Source organism: Urocitellus parryii, chromosome 9, assembly GCF_045843805.1.
Source record: "Urocitellus parryii isolate mUroPar1 chromosome 9, mUroPar1.hap1, whole genome shotgun sequence".
Taxonomy (NCBI): domain Eukaryota; kingdom Metazoa; phylum Chordata; class Mammalia; order Rodentia; family Sciuridae; genus Urocitellus; species Urocitellus parryii.
In genome coordinates, this window is record NC_135539.1 from 116,667,076 (window position 1) to 116,686,409 (window position 19,334).

The following is a 19,334-nucleotide window of genomic DNA, read 5'->3' on the forward strand; positions in this document are numbered from 1 at the left end:
GAATTAGTAACTCTGGTGTTCATCTCCATGCGAGAGAAGATTCTCTGGGACCCCCTTCTCTGTTTCCTCTCAATGCATGGGTGTAATGGGATACATGAGGGTGGGGCATGGTGCCCTGAGCCTGAGGGTTCTCTCCCAGAATAATCTGCCCTGATGGCCTTTCTTCTGTCCCCTCATGATGCTTCCCTGAGGATAAGATGAAGGCTCTCACTGGCTTCTCCTCACCCTAACCCTAGGTGCCTTCTCTGTAGGAGTCTGGGAGCAGATCTCCTGGAGCCATGCCACAAAAACGTGTGGATATAAAACTGCCCTTCCATTCTGGGTAGCACGAGAATTTAAAGAAAGAAAAAAATTTCATTTCCTGACTGACTTTCTGAGATCAGGTGAAACCACCTTGAGCTAAAACGGACCCAAATTACAAGCTAAGTAGAATTGCAAATGACGGAGGGCTTGATATGTTGGAAGTGCCTTGAACTGTCAATGACACTGTTCCTTGATCTATATCAGAGGACCTTTGGGTCTTCTAGAAGTGATAAGGAGTCTACCTCAGGAGTTACAACTATGCAGACCTATGTTCAAGTTTTAGCTGTGGCATTTCCTAACCATGTGACTTAAACTCCTTGAACATCTATTGCCTCCTATGTGAAAAGGAATGATAATATTATCAGTGAAAGGGGCATAGACTTTGGAACAAGACTGAACCAGGTTTAAATTCCACATTTTCTATCTGGAGACTGTGAGGCTGCGAGCAGAGGGGGTGTGAAGGGATATTATAAGGGAGAGGTAAGGGACTTGTTACATAGAATCATAGGCTATGGCATTGACTTCAGCTTTTTCTCTGAAAAGTATGGAAAACCATTGTAGTGTTTTGAGCACAGGTCACGAGACCTCAGTCAGGTTGCTACAGGACCTCTCTGGCTGCTGGGCTAGGGGAAAGGATGGGTAGAAGGAAGAAGACCACACAAGGAGCCCCTGCAATAATCTAGGTGGGAGAGGATGACACCAGGGACCACAGTGGAGATGGTGAGAAGATTGGATTCTAGATATGTGTGCCATTAGAGTTTGCAGGATTTGCTGGCATGTCACAGTTTATCATTACATAATTAGGTAATTATTTTTTTCTCTTTCCACATTTTTATTGGTGCATTATAGTGTACATATTAATTGTATTTGCTGTTACATATGCGTACATGCACACAATATAGCAATATAATTTGGCCAGTTTCACTCCCCAGCACTTTCCCCCTCCCTCCTCACTTCCTACCACTTGATCCCTTTTCTCTAATTATCTCCCTTTGATTTCCATGAGATCCACCCCAACTTTCTTATCCTTTTCCCTCTCCAGCTGCCACATATGAGAGAAAACATATGACCCTTGAACTTCTGAGCTTGTCTTATTTCACTTCACATAATGATCTCTAGTTTCATCCATTTTCCTTCAGATGACATAATTTCATTTTTTTATGACTCTATAACACTTCATTGTGTATATATGCCACATTCTTTTTATCCATTTATCCACTGATGGACACCTAGGCTGGTTCCATAGTTTGGCTGTTGTGAATTATGCTGCTTTAAATATGAGTGGTAGCCAGGCATATGGTACATACCTGTAATTCCAGCGGCTGGGGAGACTGAGGCAGGAGGATTGCAGTTTCAAAGCCAACCTCAGCAACAGCGAGGCACTAAGCAACTCGATGAGATCTTGTCTCTAAATAAAATACAAAATAGGGCTGGGGATGTGGCTCAATGGTTGAGTGTCCCTGAGTTCAATCCCCGGTACACATACACAAACACACACACACTCACAAAAAAAGAGAGTGGATAATTTTTTTTTTGTAGTATTACCTATTCCATTAGACTGAGAGCTCTATGAAGCAAGAATAGTGTGTTTATCTTATTCACTGATGAATTTCCTGCACTCAGCCCAGTTCAACAATCATAGCGAAGGAAGGAATGAATCTGAGTATCTCCTTGATGTGTTGTGTCTGCTGTCCCTGAGCCTGAGACCTCTTGCCTACCCCCGGTATCCAGCAGCTCTCAGACGCCACAGTAGGTTCCAGCTTGCTGGAGCTGACGCTGGGTCAGAGTTGCATACTCAGATAGAGAGGGGTTCTGGGAATGGTGGGAAAGTAGAAATGGAAGCAGAGCAGAAAGCCCAAAGAACCAAAGAGTCAAAGACAGGGAGAAACGATGGAGAGCAAGTCACAGGGAGATGGGGTTGGGACCAAAGGAGAAGAAAATGGGGTCTGGGGTTTTCCACATAGTAGCACCATGATTAATGGTCCAGATGCTTCCTTGAGATGAGCCCACCTGTGACATCCTTCACTGGCACAGTGTTGGTGGACTTGACATCAGAAACCCTGGAAGCTGTGGAGCTAGGGGTCTGTGCTCTTCTCTGGGCACTAATGGTCAAAAGTCTGCATCAGGCTTCCTGTCTCTTTTGTAGCGTGGAGGTTCTAGGACAGGGTAGAAGTGGATGTGGGTGCATGGAGAGGATTATGAGTGAGACAGCAGGGGTGGAGGAGGAGAAGGGAGGGCTGCAGATATGCTGCAGGGAGAACCAGGGAGAGGGTCACTGCTGGGGCTGAAGAAATAAGAAGACACGGTCACAGGGAAGAGGAACAGAGCTACCGCTCTTCCTACAGACTTGCCATTCTTTCCTATTTTTAAGCCAGTGATCTTTTTACACCAAACTACAATCTCCACTGGCGACCCCTGTCCTCAGCAGGGGTTCACACATGCTCATGGGCTGCCACAGCTGTTGCTGAAGCTCACCCCATCCCCACACACTGCTCACACACCAGTGCACACACGCCTTGCTTTACCTGCTGCTCGCTCACTCAAACCCCACATATTGACTGTCTAGCATGCATAAATGCGTATGCATACATACCTGGGTACCAGACTTGGCACCCTTGACTGTTCAAAGATTTAGTCTGAGATCTTGAGTCCTTCCCTGGAATTGAAGCCTCTCTCATCTCATCCTTCTCCTGAAATGTCTGATCTAGAGAGAGAAAAATCTGGTGATGCTGGATCTGTATTCTAGCCTGACATACCTACAAGGACCTTATTCTAGTCCTTCTGCAGAATGCCTCCTTTCCTACCTCTGAGCCCTGTTTTTAAGTCACTTATTCTGCTCTGAACCTGGATCTCTTTCTTCCTGTCAAGCAACATTCTTGACAGTTTATGGAAAGCCTGTCTCTGCCAGAAACCTTGCCTGGCTAGGATCTCTTGACTCGGCTCCCCCCGCCCCCAGCATCTTCTTCCTCTTTCCCCTCCACCTGCTGCCATTCCTGCATTATACACGTGCACAGAAGACGGCCGGGGATTGGACCTGTGTGCCTCACCCCTGCCCCAATTCATCCACAACATTCATGAGCTCCCCAAGGAGAGGACGGTGTCTCCTTCATCCTCTGCTATCCCTACAGCACCTCAGCCTGGATTCTGTCCAGGAATTACTCAGCCCAGAGTGTTTTGCCAGGAGACAGGAACTTTAAGGGCAGAGATGGGGACACACTAAGCACATCACATGATTATCAAATAGCTGTGCAAGGAATGGAGGGGGTGGGCAGGGGGGAAAGAGAGTGGCTGCTCAGAACTACAGGTGCTGGAGTTAAGCTCCTCGCCCAGCGATGCCAGTCTCAGAACTTGAGAGGGACCTGCCTACTGAATGACCTACAAGCAGTTGCCCTTGACAGGTTGAAGAAGATTTAGCACTTCTTACGCTAGCAATGAATGAGCTGCCCAGTCTGTTAGTTGCTTTGTCAGCTTTTCTATCAGGGATACTCTCTGGTGAGGAAAGAAGGGAGAAGAACCTAGAACTATCAGGCAGATCTCCTAGGCGGGGAATCTGAAGTCAAAGGGAACGAGGGTGAATAAGTCTCTGTCCCAGGGACCACCCAAGGGGGCAACAGGTCACAGGCACAGAGGCAAGAATAGAAAGACAATGATATATTTGTTTGCAATCTGCTTTTACTACCCCATAAACATACTGTACTCGTGACTAGGAACTGCTTTGCTCCTTACTAGCAGCCCCCACAGCCTGCCAGGCAGGCTCATTCCAGTTGCCCCCCAAGAATACCTTAAGGGTTTCTCCATCAAAGGCACAAAACCCTGAAGTCAAGAGGCAACAGCTCCTCAGTAACAGACCCAGTACCATCCACGGGCTGTAACTGGCCATTTACATCAGGCCCCAAAGAAAAGGGTGAACAGAGATCAGCACAGGAGGCTGCTGTCCAAATTCAAATTCTCAGTAGTAACTTCAACTTGTACTTCAATGTCCCTGGCTCTACACGACCCATCTCTGTTCCTCCTTTCCTTTCCGGGGAAATTAGGAAGGTCAGTGAGGTATCTGGAAGGTTTTTCTTGCTCTTTGGGATACAGTTGCTGAATCTGAGGGGTGTTATCAGGATCTCTAGGCCAGAAGCTTGAGCTTGACCCATGTTCCCTGAGCTGGTGGCAGGCAGGGGTGCAGGTAAATTGCCATGGTGTGGAAATTCTAATCCCAACTACAATTGGAGTTTTCCAAAGAACACCAAAGAGCTAGAAAACTCCTTTCCAGAGAAAACCTGCTCAAACTCGAGAGGGAAATGTTCACTCTACAGAGGTTCCATTCACACACACCCCACACATACCACACACACTGTACCTTCCTGTTTTTAAAGGGGGAAACTAAGTCACAGAGAAATAATATGGTACCCAAGCATAGAGGGGGATAGTCAGTCTCCCTTCCAGAAGGAGTCCAGGAAAACGTTCCTCTTACCACTTTCCTCCCTAAATGAAGTCCACTAAGACAAGAACTTGGCCTCCATTCATACACCTCTAGGGGCCAATGATACATGTGTGTTTGTACTTCAATGAACAGAATCCAAAGCTGAAAGGGAAATATTGTATATAAAACCACAGGGAAAGGCTTTTGTTCTTCATACATCTTGGGAAATTTATAGGGAACATGATGGACACATTCATTCCTGCAATAGTTAAGGAATGTTCTGCCTGGTGACGTAAATGGGATGAATTCTTCTTTTAATAACCATTTATTGAGCAACTTCTGTGTGCCAAATCTTGTGTGAGTTACTGGGGTCCTTTTCCTCATGGAATTTTCAATCTAACTTACATTTTTGCAGAGGTACAGTCCAAATAAATATTACAACAAAGTAAAACAAGGGCTATGGTTGAGGACTATTAGGACATAATAGGAGCCCAGGGTGACATTAGCCAAGACGACGGGGAGGGTAGAAATGTTAGGAGGCTTCCTGGAGGAGTTGGCAGGATGAGGAGAATTCAGCTAAGAGAAGAAGATGAAGGAAGAGGCAGAAGGAACAGCATAAGCAGAGGCTTAGGGGTAGAAGAGAGAGGGGTGTCCCTGAGGAAATGAGGTAGGTCTATCACATCTGAGATGATTCCTGGAGGTCTCTCCACTCCCAGGCTAGGACTTCCCAGATGCTGCTGAACATCAGCACCAGACCAAAAAAGCATCCAATAAACACACAATCTAGTGGGAATTTGCTTTGGGGTTCCTTCCTGCCTCTGTTAGAAAGGGTACAGAGAGCTGATATGGCCCAGCAGCCAAAGAGAAGGTGTTTGTCCATGATAAACTTTGTGTGGAGCTCCCTCCCTAGCAAGGTAGCTGTCTGAGTAGAGAGGAGGACTGAACACAACATTGAAAAACCCGAGGGCCCCTCACTCTTGAGGCAGCACCCCACAACCCCATTCCACAACAGCAGTCCTCACCCTTACCCAGTGCTTCCCAGACACCTCTGTCCACTAATGACTTGAATTGGATGGGTCAGGTCAGTGTCCCCTGTCTGTGCAGGTCAGGGTGCACCTCAGTCATCTGGGGTATTACACAGAACCTGCTGCACAGCTCTGCCTGCTAGGGTTCCCACCCAGGCCCCAGCCCTAAACCAGCTTCTCTCAGGGCCTAGCAAACTGTGGCCCATAGGCCAAATCTGTTCCACAGTCTTTTTTCATAAATAAAGTTTTATTGGAAATAGCCATAGCCATTCATTTATGTTTCATGGATGGCATCTTTTGTGTTACAACAGCAGAAATGAGTGTGGTCTGTGTACAGCATTCACCATCTGGGCATGCCCAGGAGAAATCTGCAGAACGCCAGGCCAGTTAAACTGTGTACTTTGAATTCTCATGAGGGCCCCAATTAATTCCTGAAAACTTGCCCCCAGAAACTCCATCTCACTGGCTTCATGAATTGTCCTCTCTGAGATATTTTGGACAAGCAACACAAAGAACCCCTCCTGTGGAGCTGTGTAGAAAGAGCTGCCAGGTGGGCACTCCAAGGGGCACCTTGCAGAGCAAAGGAAGCTGACCCCTTATTCCCGGGTCTCTATATAAGTGTCTGACATGGGACCAGGGAGGGGTGGCTTTGAAAGTCTAACAAATATTACGAACCCAACGCAGCTGTGGGAGAAGGCTCAGGTGGAAATAAGAAGGGCTGGGCTGTGAGAGGCCAGGGCTGCTAGAGGACAAGAAGAGGGCTCCATGCTCAGCCCCGTGACTTGTGAAATAGAGAGGCCTGTCAAGTGATATTTTCTGATGGCTGCCTCATCAGCACCGTAATCCTTCAAGGTTTGTACATTACTTGTTCCTCAGCAACAGCTGAACTCAACCAAGCAGCTCAGAACAGCCTGTTGGGTGGTGCAGAAAGAGAAGCAAGTGAATAAAGTCTGAGAGCAGGGAATCCTCCAGGGGAATTGGCAGATTGTCAACTATAAGGGCCTCCAAAGGTCCACTGCATCACCCCTTCTCCAAGAAGGCTGCACACACCTGGTTGGAGGGAGGGGGATCTTTGCATGGAAGCCTGAGACTGACACCATACTATTAAAAAGTTCTTCCCAGGCCCATCCTTTCCGGGTGGCTTAGAGCATGGACTGGAACCAGATGACCTGGGTTGCAAACACAGATCTGACACTTCCTTGCTTTATGACTTTAGTCAAAGAACTTAACCTGTCTGCACTTCTGTTTCCATACTTACAAAATGGGGATAAAAGAATATTTGCTTCATAGTGTTGTTGAGTCCTAAATGAGATAATATTTGAATAATATGTCAAAGAGGCTGATAGATGGTAAGTTCCACATACATGATGGCTGCTAAACTCATCCAAGTGATTAAACCTTTCCTCCTAATTTATATTCATTTTCTCTTGCTCTAAGCTCAAGATTAAAATAAGGAGACGGCTAAGGACAACAGATAATTCCTCTGGTATCTAACAGCATGTTGGGTCCAGATGGTCCGCGTTCGGCTGGAGAGTACAATACTATGTTGGGTGGGATAGTCTGAGACATGGTGGCTGGACTTCAATCTCCTTAGCAATAGGCTGTCTAGGATTTTGCTGGAAGCCTACCAGCCTAGTTAGTCCACCAGAATCTTGACCATATGGTCTTGACCATAACAGATCCAAGAGAACCAGGGGTCTGAAGTTGGAGGTATTATGGATAGCCAAGACTGAGAGAGTGTGGGCCCATCAGACACCAAAGAAAGAGAAGCAAGTTCTCAGATATGAAGCTGACATCTGGAACCCACTGACTGCCCCTGCCCCTACACCACTGCCCCCCTGCAAGCAAAGATCTGCCTCTAAATGCCCAGTTGCAGATTCTACTTTGTTGGGGTACTAGTCGCATTGGGTTTCTGCCCAGCAGCTGGCAGTCAAAACCTCTCCCTCCCTCTTTGCTGATGTCTGGGGGAAGAGCCTTCCAAAATCTTCTCTCTTTACAAGTATTCATGAATCACCTAATGTGTACTCGGCGCCGTGTTGGGCATTTTACTCAGGTTGGGACATTAGGGGAGGACCGGGAAGGAGTGAATGAGACACCAGCTATATATGTGCCAGTGTCATCATGTTTCTTCTCTCCTGGGACAGATTTTCAGGCGTCAGGGGTAATTGTAGGAGGCTCTTCCTTCAGTACTTGTCCCAAAGATGGCGGGCTGTCCTTGTCCAACCAGGCTGAGCCAGCTGCAGTTGGCTGTGATTAATGGCCTCTATTAACAGCATGTTGTAAACTGATAGAGTACACAGTGCTCATGAAAATCTCACCTCTGCTCAATCCCACACCAGTGAAATACTCTTTAACCCCTGAAACCCCTGGCTCCTCCAACTTGAGAGAAATGATCTCAGAGAGTGCCTTCCCTAGGAGCAGGAAACAATCCCCTTAACTCTCTGGGGGAAAAACAAGAATCCCTAAACCTGTTTTCATGTGGGGTGAGGCTTTGGGGAGCCAGGATTGAGGTCCAGGTCAGGGAAACTGGGTTCAATATGCTTCAAAGAAATTCCAGAGCCGCCTCTGGCCAATAGCAACATACCCTTGGGCAGGTCACTTGCCCCTGTGTGGGCCTGTTTCCTTATCTGTGAAAAGAGGGGTTGGCTCAAAATGAGTCCCAATCTCCTTCTCTAATCATCAGATTTGATGGTTCTCATCACAGGAATTTTTACAGAAGTCGCCCCTAGGCCTCAGGCCTTCCCACTCCTTCATTTCCTGAGGGAATCCCTGCCAATAAGCAGCCCTTCCATGTGGTCGTTCCCCAGCCCATAAGCAATTAGGTTGGTTTCCTTCTAGTCAGTTATAAACATTTTTTTTTTAATGAAATCAGCATCCCTTGGTGAGCAAACTCACATGCCAGAGAGGGGTGTGAGATTCCTAGCTCAAAGAGACCCCTCCACTCCTGGCAGGCTTTAACTTTCCAAACACACTTTGAAGTCTCTTTTCTCTTTCAAGAGATGCATAGGGTTCAGTTTAACCCACTGAACAGGTGAGATCCAAAGAGATGCCCTGATCCAGGGCTAGTGGCCACGGGGAGATTAGAACCTGAGAGGCTCTGAGAGGCCGCTGGTCCCACCCTGGGAGGCTCTGTCCTGATCGACCTGGAGAACGTGAGCTGAAACCCTTTAAAACTGACAGATCCCTTCAGCTATGAGAGCAATCTGAATTAGGTGATCTTCGCGTGTGAAGTGATTATGTGTAAAAACAACGGATTAGTGTCTCCGTGCTGCTATGTCTCCTGGGATCAGCGGGACCCAGCCTCCCGCCCCGCCCCGGACGCGGAGCGGTGACCTCAGGGCGCAGAACCTCGGGAGTGTGGTGGCCAGCGCACCCCTGCTGTGGGTGCCCGCTTTCTGCAGCGATCTTAGCTTTTTGCTTTTAGCCGGGGCAGGGGTGGCAGGGACTGGGGGCCCCGGGTCGTCCCCCGCTTGGGCCCATCTTAAATTCTCCCTCCTGACCCCAGGAAAAAAAGGGGAGACGCCCCCACCAAGTTCCATTTTCAGAAATTCTTCCAGATTCCGCTCCAGTCTAGGAAAGGCCAGAGCGAGCGGGCATTGGACTGGAGGGCGATTTGTCACATTTTTTCCCGGGTTAATTGCCTCAGGGAGGGAATCTGAGCTGTGCCTGTCTGGGGCACAACAGGCCTTGTCGCCTGGTTGGGAGAATCTTAATCTTTCTCAGGTGACAGCTGCTGGCCCCGAACAGAAATGTCCTTACCATGGGGGCGCCACCTGCCACTGGACTGCAAACAACCCAGGCATTGGGGACCCAGGGCGGAGCCTCGTGGAATGGGGTGGAGGGATTGGACAGCGGGAGTGCCAGATGACTCGCGGCTGGGACTAGGGCGGGCCTTGGCCTGAAATGAATCCCTCCCTGGCCTGCCCCACCCACTGCAACCCAGATGCAATGCACATGCCCTTTGCGTCTACACCCGCAAATATTTAACCTTTCCATTTTTGCACCGGCTTAATGAGTCTTGGTGTCTAGAACAGGGCTCGACACATAGTAGGCATCTGATACCTGTTTGTTGAATGCACAAGTCCATCAGCTTGTCTGTCGCCTAGGAGAAGCCTGTTCTCACACCATTTGGCATTTCATCACTCAGTCGTGACTGTCACATGTGCTACTAGTAAAAACACTAAGCAACCAGATGGGCGCGTTTTTCACTCGTAGTAAAGACAAATACATTGAAGACTGTTACTATCATAATGCTTCTCCAGTTGGGGCGCTGGAATGCCTGTAGTCCCAGCTACTTGGAGGATGAGACCCGAAGATGGCTGAAGCCTGGAGTTCAAGGCCAGCCTAGGCAACAGAGTGAGACCTGGTCTCTTAAAATACAAAAGCAAAAACAAAAAACCCACAACGCTATTTGATCTCCTGAGTGGCAGAGAAAAGGGACATGGTGGAGGACAGTGGTGGTTTGGCCATCCCACTATTAATTGTTTATTTGTCTTGGGGGATACCCTTGGGCCTACCTTCAAGGTGTCTTAACCTTTCTGCCAAGGGACAGACATGAGACAAAGTTCAGTCTTTGGAACTACTTCTGTTATGGACTTTACCATTCTGAATAACAACCAAGGATGCCTCTTCATGCCTGCCTCCCTCCCTTCCTCCTCCTCCTCTCCACCCCCTTCTTCTTCTTCTCTCTCTCTTTCTCTCCCCCCTCCACTCCCTTTTCTCTTTCTCTCTGATACCAGAGGTTGAAACCAGGGGTGCGTTTTACCTCTGACCTAATATATCCCCAGCCATTTTTATATTTTTATTTTATTTTGAGACAGGGTCTCATTAAGTTGCTGAGAGCCTCGCTAACCTGTTGAGGCTGGCCTTGAACTTGTGATATTTCTGCCTCAGCTTCCTAAATTGCTGGAATTACAGGTATGCACCACAGCACTTGGCCATACCTTGTTCTTCAGTCATTTTTTTTTTAAACCATGTGACTTTCCCACTTCTTTCTAACTAACTTTTGTTTTTCTTAGGTTGACCAGTCAGTTTCTGTTGCTTACAACCAAAGCAACGTAACTTCCAGAGTCATAGCCAGGCAACTCACTCTGACTGTAGATAACTTGGTGAAATATTCTTTCTAATACTAAGCTGAACAGTTTCTCTGCTAGTGTCTGTTCTCTGCTAGTATCTGCCTTCTGAAGTCAGATGCTACAAGCCAGTCCTCTTCCACACTGCATCCCTTCAGATGGCCCTAAAGAGCTGTCATACTCCTCAGATTTCTCTTTCCCAGGACTATTCCCCATCTCTGTGGCAGGGATTTGAGGCCTTCACCACACTGGCCACTGCCCCATAAAGCAGTCTTGTCTTCATGGCAGGTATTCCTAAATAGAGCAGAGCTCCCAGCTGCTGAGGCAAAGTGAGATGGATCAATCGATCGATGCTGCCTTATTCTAGACAAAATGAGCTGCTAGGTCTGAAGCCCTAAGTCAGATCAGCTTGTCTTTCTAGTCATATTAGACCATTCCATCCACCAACACATCCACAGATACACTTCCTTCTCTCTCCTATATTTGCATAAGTGGAAAACGGAGACTCAGCCTCCATTTCCACCTTGCAAGATCATTCTGATTACAGTATTCCCTTTCTGCACCCTCCTCTCCACCCCACAACTATACACATAACACAGTTTTTTGTTTGTTCTTTTGTTTTAAATATTTTTTTAGTTGTAGTTGGACACAATGCCTTTATTTTATTTATTTTTATGTGGTGCTGAGGATTGAACCCAGTGCCTCGCACATGCTAGATGAGCTCTCTACCGCTGAGCCACAATGCCAGCCCCCATAACACAGTTTTTGGTTTCTGCATTTTGCACAGCCTGTGCTCTCTCTTCATCGAAGTTTTGTGTCTAAATGTGTGCCCTCTAACTCTCCTTATAGGCTTTTGTTTGCCAGGATATTAAAAACTCCCTTTTTAGCCAGAAACTGCTAGATGGATATGAAAAAGTTCTGTAGCAGCTTTATTGTCCTCCCCTAAAACACATCTCCACTATTCACTCAGTAATCTTACTCCTACATATGTACCTAAGAGGGATGAGTGTATACGTCCACCAAAGGACATTTGTAGTAATAGCAGTGTTGTTCACAACAGCCCCAAACTGGAAACAAACTAAGTGTCCACAGAATGGATAAGTAAATTGTGGTGTATTCCTATAAGGGAATACTATTTGGCAATGCAAATGAATGAACTACTGCCACATATAACAACATAGATAATTTTCACTGACACATTTTGAGCAAAAAAAAAAAAAGCCAGGCACAGATAAGGGGTAGATTGTGCCTGAATTACATGACATTCAAAAATAGACAAAACTCATTCATGTTGTTAGCAATCAGAATCCCAGTGACTTTGGCAGAGCTACATACATAAACTGGAATGATTTACACCTGTACTTACACAAATAGGTAAAGACCTATTAGGCTGTTCAATTAAGATTCGTGCATTTTCCTGGATTATAATTCATGAATGTTTGAAAAATGCACACCTACGAAAATAAAAAATGTTCTTCCATGTTCTCCATGATTCTCCCATGAAACATCTGGCATGCACATAGTACATTTAGTGACATAACAATCTAGTTTAACGCTCTCACTGTATAGTTATGGAAACTGAAATCCACATGGGGAGTCCTGCCCTGCTCAAAGTCTCATGGAGACTTGACGGCAGAACCAGGACAGACTGAGGGCTCCTGACTCCCAAGCTAAGTTTGACATTGTTTAAAACTCAGCTGGGCAAGGTGGCGCATGTCTATAATCGCAGAGGCTTGGGAGGCAGAGGCAAGAGGATCATGAGTTCAAAGCCAGCCTCAGCAAATTAGCAAGGCCCTAAGAAACTCAGGAAGACCCTGTCTCTAAATAAATAAAAATGGCTGGGGATGTGACTCAGCATTTGAGTGCCTTTGGGTTCAATCTCTGATACCAAAATAAATAGATAGATAAATAAAATTCATCCAGCTGTATTCTGGACCTTATACACTTTACCATAGAGTTGTTATACCTCCATAAAATATATGTGTGTGTGTCTCAGAACTGGGTTTTCTTTTCTCCCTGTAACTCCTGAAATTAAAAGTCATTTATGTTAGTTATTAATACATATGTTGAATGCTTATAATTTCATGTTGCCTTGACATAAAAATCATAAACTGTCTCAACAGTTTAAATTTATGTGGGACTTTCTCATACCAGAACCAGGGCTCAGTGACCCTTGGCACATCTGCAGTTATTTCCCTTGCCCCAGTTCCACAGTGTTCCTTCCAGATATCTGCCTCAGACAACTACTCCCTGGTGACCACTTCCCAATGGTACATCTAGATCCAACCTACTTGACTGGCTCTGATGACCTTCAGGCCCCACATAGCCTGTGCAAACGTGCCTGTGGCTGCTTCTGTCACTGTGTGACCTCCTAGAATTCATGTCTGCCTGCTTTGAACCCATCTGTTAAACCTCCCACAGGAAGCTCTTTGGAAAATGCTCTGGATCCTGTCCTACTTCTTTGTTGGGAGGATGGGAGGTCGCTAGGTATGGTTGCCCCCCACCCTACCACTATCTGTAAGTATGAAAAACTCTTAAATTTTCACACTGTGATTGTGTACTGGAAGCCAGACCTGAAATATGAGATGAGGTTGCCCAGAAGGGACTCTCGCAGTGGATTCCCTTTTGTCCACACCTCTGGTGACTGCTGGGGAGATTTAGCCACCAACTGCATTGATAGGGAAATGCTAAGAGTTTCATTCAAACAAGGTTTAACTAAATCAAGAGTTATTATTCACCTGACAGTACAAATTGTACTGTAACAAATCATGGCATTATCCTGTAGTGTCTGAACAGTCCAGTAGTCCCTAATTAGTGTTGACCCTAAGTAATAAATCATGCACTGAGGGAGATCTCAGTTGAGACTACATATAACTTCCTCACAGCATGGAAATAGAGTTCCAGGTATAACCAGCACATCAAGGCCAAGTTTAAAAAAAAAAATTGTGTAAGAGCAGAAAACATTCTGATAATTAGATAGGCATGGGAAAAAAATGTGACTCATACATAAATGATCTGTGAAACACTGGCCAAGCTTAATAGTAATGAATAATTCTTTTTCTCTTAAAAAAGTGATAAAATATGATACTTGCTCATTAGATAAAGAATTACAGAGGACTATAAAGAGAAGAAATTATCCATAGTCCTTACCTTATCCACTCCTATGAAAAGTAAGAAAACTATAAACAGAAACATCTGTATATTTGTTATTTCTGCCTAGGCTATCTATTTCTCTCTTTTCCATTGCCATAAAAGAATACCTGGGCATGGTGAAAAAGAGATTTATTTGACTCATAGTTTTGGAAACTGAAATTCCAAGATCAGGAAGCCTCAACGTCCTCTGGTGAGGACCCCTTGGTTACATTACATCAAGACAGATGGCATCATGGCAGGAGTGCATGTAAAAGGGAGAGATCACCTGGCAAGACAAGAAGCTAGAGGACATTGATCAAACCAAGGACCTCAGGCATGCTGGGCAAGCGTTCTACTACTGAACTACATCTCCAGGGGCGCTTTACCACTGAGCTATATCCCCAGCCCCGCTTTTATTTTTTTTTTTATTTAGAGACAGGAGCTTGCTAATGTAAGATTTATGTTTTCACTGGGCATGGTGGCACATGCCTGTAATCCCAGCGGCTCGGGAGTCTGAGGCAGGAAGATCACAGGTTCAAAACCAACCTCAGCAACAGTAAGGTGCTAAGCAACTTGGTGAGACCCTGTCTCTAAATAAAATATAAAATAAGACTAGGGATGTGGCTCAGTGGTTGAGTGCCCCTGAGATCAATTCCTGGTGCTGAAGGAAAAAAACTTCACATTTTCTTTACACACACACACATACACACACACACACACACACACACACACACACACACACACACACGTGTGTGTGTGTGTATGTGTGTGTGTTTATCATCCTTTATTATTATTTATTTTTTATGTAGTGCTGAGAATCAAACCCAGTGCCTTCCACATGCTAGGCAAGCGCTCTACCACTGAGCTACAACTCCAGCCCTTATGTTTTCTTTTCTATCAATTTAAACTGTCATGAAACACAGGTATATTTACTATAACTTAAGATTCATGTATATAATGGAGTCATCTTTAATTAGGAAACTGAGTTGTCAGAATGGTGTCATTTTTAAAATTCCCCAACAGGTATCCAATCACAACTATAGCCCTTTACCATGCGGCCCCAAGTTTAGATTAGCTAATCACATAGATTTCTACACCTCAACTCTTCCTATCAGAGCAAGGAACAGTGCTTTGTTAGGGATAAATATTGGCAGACTGCCTGCTCAGGTGTACTTGCTCCCTGGATTCCCTTTGGGGGCCTACCCTTCTAAAGAAGTATGATTTTGCCTTGTCAACCCACTTCCGAGCTTGTGTTTGGTTTATTGTGCACCTCAGAATTTCTAACGCTAAATTGCTTAGGAACTCACTAAATTGCTTAGGAACTCGCTAAGTTGCTGAGGCTGGCCTTGAACTTGTAATCTTTCTGTCTCAGTCTCCTGAGTTGCTGGGATTACAGGTGTGTATCACCATGCTCAGCCATTATATATTTTTTAAAGTGCCTGGCATGTAGTAGGTGTTCTCAGTACATGGTTATTATTATTAATTTTTGTTCACTCAACAAATATAATATGTATAAAACTATTACTATAATCACTAATATTCTTTCTGTTTAATTTTCAGCAAAATGCAGTTTTCCCGGAGTTCAGTTCTCTTAGCCCCAGAAATGGCTACCATAAATCTCTGCACTAAATGGACCAACAAACATGTGGAGTCTTGTTTAGAGAAAAACTTAGTCCAAATGATAGAAATTGATCTGTTAAAACTCAGGACAAGGATCTACTTCTCAAAGTAGGTTCCTGGTGCACTAGTCTTGAGAGGTGCTTTTCAAAAGGGAGTTTGTGGTCAAAACTATTGGCAAATAATATGCACAATGATAAAGTTTAAGAGATTCATAATATGTGTTAGCACACTGAAGCATCTAAAAAATCCTGAAGCAAAATATGTCCATTGATTTACTTTAAACTAAGGCTTCCCAAACGAATTTATTCATAGAATTCACATTTCACCTCTATCCTACCTTCAGCAATATCCCATGATAGCACTCCTGGGAGTGTACTTCCTAAAGTTTATTTTGACAAATGCTACCTACCAAAAAGTGAAAGTATTTTCAGAAACACCACAGAATGACAGATCTTATAAAAACCTTAGATTTTTTTTTTTTTTTTTTTTTTTTTTTTTGGTACAAGAGATTGAATCCAGAGGGGCTTAACCACTGAGCCACATCTCCAACCTTGTTTATTTTGAGTCAGGGTCTTACTAAGTTGCATGGAGCCTTTCTAAATTGTTGAGGCTGACTTTGAATTTGCTATCTGCCTGCCTCAGCCTCCCAAATCACTGGGATTTCAGCTGTGTGCTACCATGCCTGCCCAATGTCATGATCTTTAAATTAGTAGTTTGTGAAATGTGGACCCTCATGAGTCTCTTCAGATAAATCATGAGGTCAAACTATTTTCCTAGCAACATTAAGAAGTGTTTTGTGGGGAGCATGGGAGGAAGAGATAGGGCAGAGGGGTGGGAGGGGAAGGGAGGGGGTTAGCAAGGATGGTAAAATGTGATGGACATTATTATCCAAAGTACATGTATGAAGACATGAATTGGTATGAACATACTTTATATACAACCAGAGATATGAAAAATTGTGCTGTATATGTGCAATAAGAATTGTAATGCATTCTGCTGTCATTTATTTTTTTAAAAAAATCAATTAAAAAAAAGAAGTGTTTTGGCTTCCCATTCTCATTCTATAAGCATACAGTGGAGTTTTTCAAGGTTAGATGACATGTGATACCACAGCTGAATGCAGGAGCAGACAGAATACAGTTATCTTCTCTTCAAACAGTCATTAAGGGGACTTACAAGAAAATGTCAATGGATGCCCCTTTTGTCATTCAGTTTTTTTGTTTCAAAAATACAGTTTTTTTTAATTGAAAGATATCTATGTATGCAATAGACTTATTGTTATTTCTAAACAAATAAATGATTTTTAGAATTTCTCACTTTTAATTTAAATTATTTTTCAGATAAGCCTTTTGTTTTTTAACTTGTTCTTTTTTTTTCTTTTAATTGGGCATTGAACTCAAGGACATTTAACCACTGAGCCACTTTTTTATTTTTTATCCTAAGTCAGCCCTCACTAAGTTGTTTAGGGCCTCACTAAGTTGCTGAGGCTATTATCGGACTTGCGATCCTCCTGCTTCAGCCTCCTGAGACACTGGGATTTACAGGCATGCATCACCTCACCTGGCTTTCCTTTTAATTTTAATAATGAAAATATAGTTAAGACCAATAAAAACAGCTCTTTGGGGGTCCTCTATAATTTTTGAGGTTGTAAAAAAGAATTAAACAGTTGTCTTCAGGGGGAAACTGAGGCCCCACGTGTTGGTGCTCTGACAGGAGCAGTTCAAACCAGAACCTGATCCTGTGTTGTCTCAGGGACTTACCAGCACCTCATCCTGCCTTCTACTCACGACCATGAGCCGAAAAACAGACAAATCCCTGAGACATCTGATGCAGTTAAGAAAATTAAAACCAAAAGGTGAACTGTTTTTCTACACTGGCGCAGTTCCCCAAACTCTACACCCAAAGCGCTTGTGCAGAGAAGTAGGAGTTGAGCCAAGAGAAACAGAACAGAGCGAGGAACTCTCCACGCCTAGGACCATGCATGCCACAGTGCCGAATGAATGTTTGCTGGAAGAATGCCCGGCATGAAGCGGGCCTTGTTAAAATGTGTGGTGTGTTTCACTTATGTCTGTTCGTAGGCATAGCAGACTGGCGAGAGTTTATGTCATTTATAAAACTTTGGGTGGAATGTTTTATTCCAAGCTTTGTCTAATTAAAGTATAATTGTTCTGGTTAAATGCTGCTTAGTCAGTTGATGTTTGGAGCTCAGTGTATCTGTGAGGAGTCAAGTTTGGGAACTCCAGGCAAAAATAAGTGTGCCTGTCCAGGCCATCACCAAGTTGGAAGAGGGTGCTGTACAGCAGGCCCCCTGATGCCCTCAGCTCTGTGGCCCCATTTCCCTGATGCCTGAGAAACCCTGCTTTGGTCAGAGCAAGATGTACTCAGGGTATCCAAGGAGGATGTTCATTCCATTTCAAGGAGGTGCCCAGGTACCTTGATCTGCCATCTGCGGGCAGAGTGGTAACTTTCTATAACCCATAGGCCAAAGGCTTCTTAGTATCTCAAGTTATTGCTCCTTTGAGTCTCTAACAAATGACCAAATTCTGCCACTTGGGCTTTCTTCTCTGTTTTGGTTGGGTGATCCTTTAGCATAGCTAAAGCGTAATTGCTAATGCAAAACTTAGGAAGTTCATCATCTCCTAGGAGTGAAAGGCTATGCAACACGGAACAGATAAAGTTTGCTGGGCATTAGCAGGAAAGCAGGAGTATATAGTTGATTCCAGGAAGAGCAAGCACAGTTTGGAGGTGATGACAGCTGTCCAAGAGCATCAGGAGTGGTGGCAGGGAGTGAATAGGAAGCCAAACCCTCAGTGCTGGTATGGATGCCAAGACTTGGCCTTACAAGGTCAAAGGTGGGATTGCTGGGTAAAAGCTAGTACAGGCCAGGGGAATGGATTTTCGTCTCAGTCTTAAAACTCCAAACTTGTGAGTGGCAGGATGAAGATTAATAGTTCTTAGAGGAAAGGTCAGAATGTCCCAAAGCTCCATTTGGCCTGTCTCCTGTGCTGGAGAGAGTACATTCCCAGGGTTACCTGTCCCCAACCTGTCAGGAGTTCCAAGCCAGTGGTTCCTGCCCACTCCCTGGCTCACATTCTGATCCTGAAGTCAGGCAGGTTTGGCCTATTTTCCCGCCCTCTCTTCTTGTTCATTTGCGCTGGTTGAAGCCAAGCTGAGCCATTTTCTCTTTTTCTACATGCACTTCCCCAGAGCCAGCTCGCACTTCTTAGGTTGTCTTCCTCTAGCATGCCCTCCTCACCATCACCCTGCTCCTGGAATCTATCCCAAGTCTCACCCACTTGTCCTGACTATTAATTTCCTTTTGCTGCTTATAACAAATTATCACAAACCTTGTGACTTAAGTGATACAAATTTATGATCATATTGCTTTGTAGGTCCTAAGTCTAATACAAGTGAAACTGAACTGAAATCAAGTTGTCTGCAAAGCTTTAAAAAATTCTAGGAAGAATCAATTTCCTTGCCTTTATCAGCTTCTATCACCCTGACTCAATGGTCATAAAAATTCCTCTTTTAAGGACTCATCTGGTTATACTGGGCTCATCCGGATAGTCCAAGACACTCTCTCCATACCAAGAACCTTCATTTAATCACACCTGCAGAGTCCCTTTTTGCTACATAATATGACATATTCACAGGTACCAGGAATTAGCATGTGGACATTTTGGGGGGAGGCACTATTTTGCCCACCACACTGGCCCAATTTATGTAGCCCTTCACCCACTCAAGCCCACCACCCAGGGCTCCCTGGCCTTT

The 19,334-nt window shown here is 44.8% G+C and overlaps 1 protein-coding gene across 2 annotated transcripts in view; it reads right to left on the reverse strand.

The window, feature by feature from the left end:
• Window positions 1–3,236, reverse strand: part of Igfn1 (immunoglobulin like and fibronectin type III domain containing 1) — a 46,007-nt gene extending 42,771 nt beyond the window's left edge. The window contains exons 1-3 of one of the 2 annotated variants that reach the window (XM_077802397.1): window positions 3,108–3,236; window positions 2,897–3,007; window positions 1,611–1,711 (exon numbers count right to left, since the gene is read on the reverse strand). The gene's annotated coding sequence lies outside the window, so the exon portion shown is untranslated. Of the gene's footprint in view, window positions 1–1,610; window positions 1,712–2,896; window positions 3,067–3,107 lie in introns of those variants that run through there. The other variant, XM_077802398.1, reaches the window with a different exon arrangement.
• Between the last annotated feature and the right edge of the window lie 16,098 nt (window positions 3,237–19,334).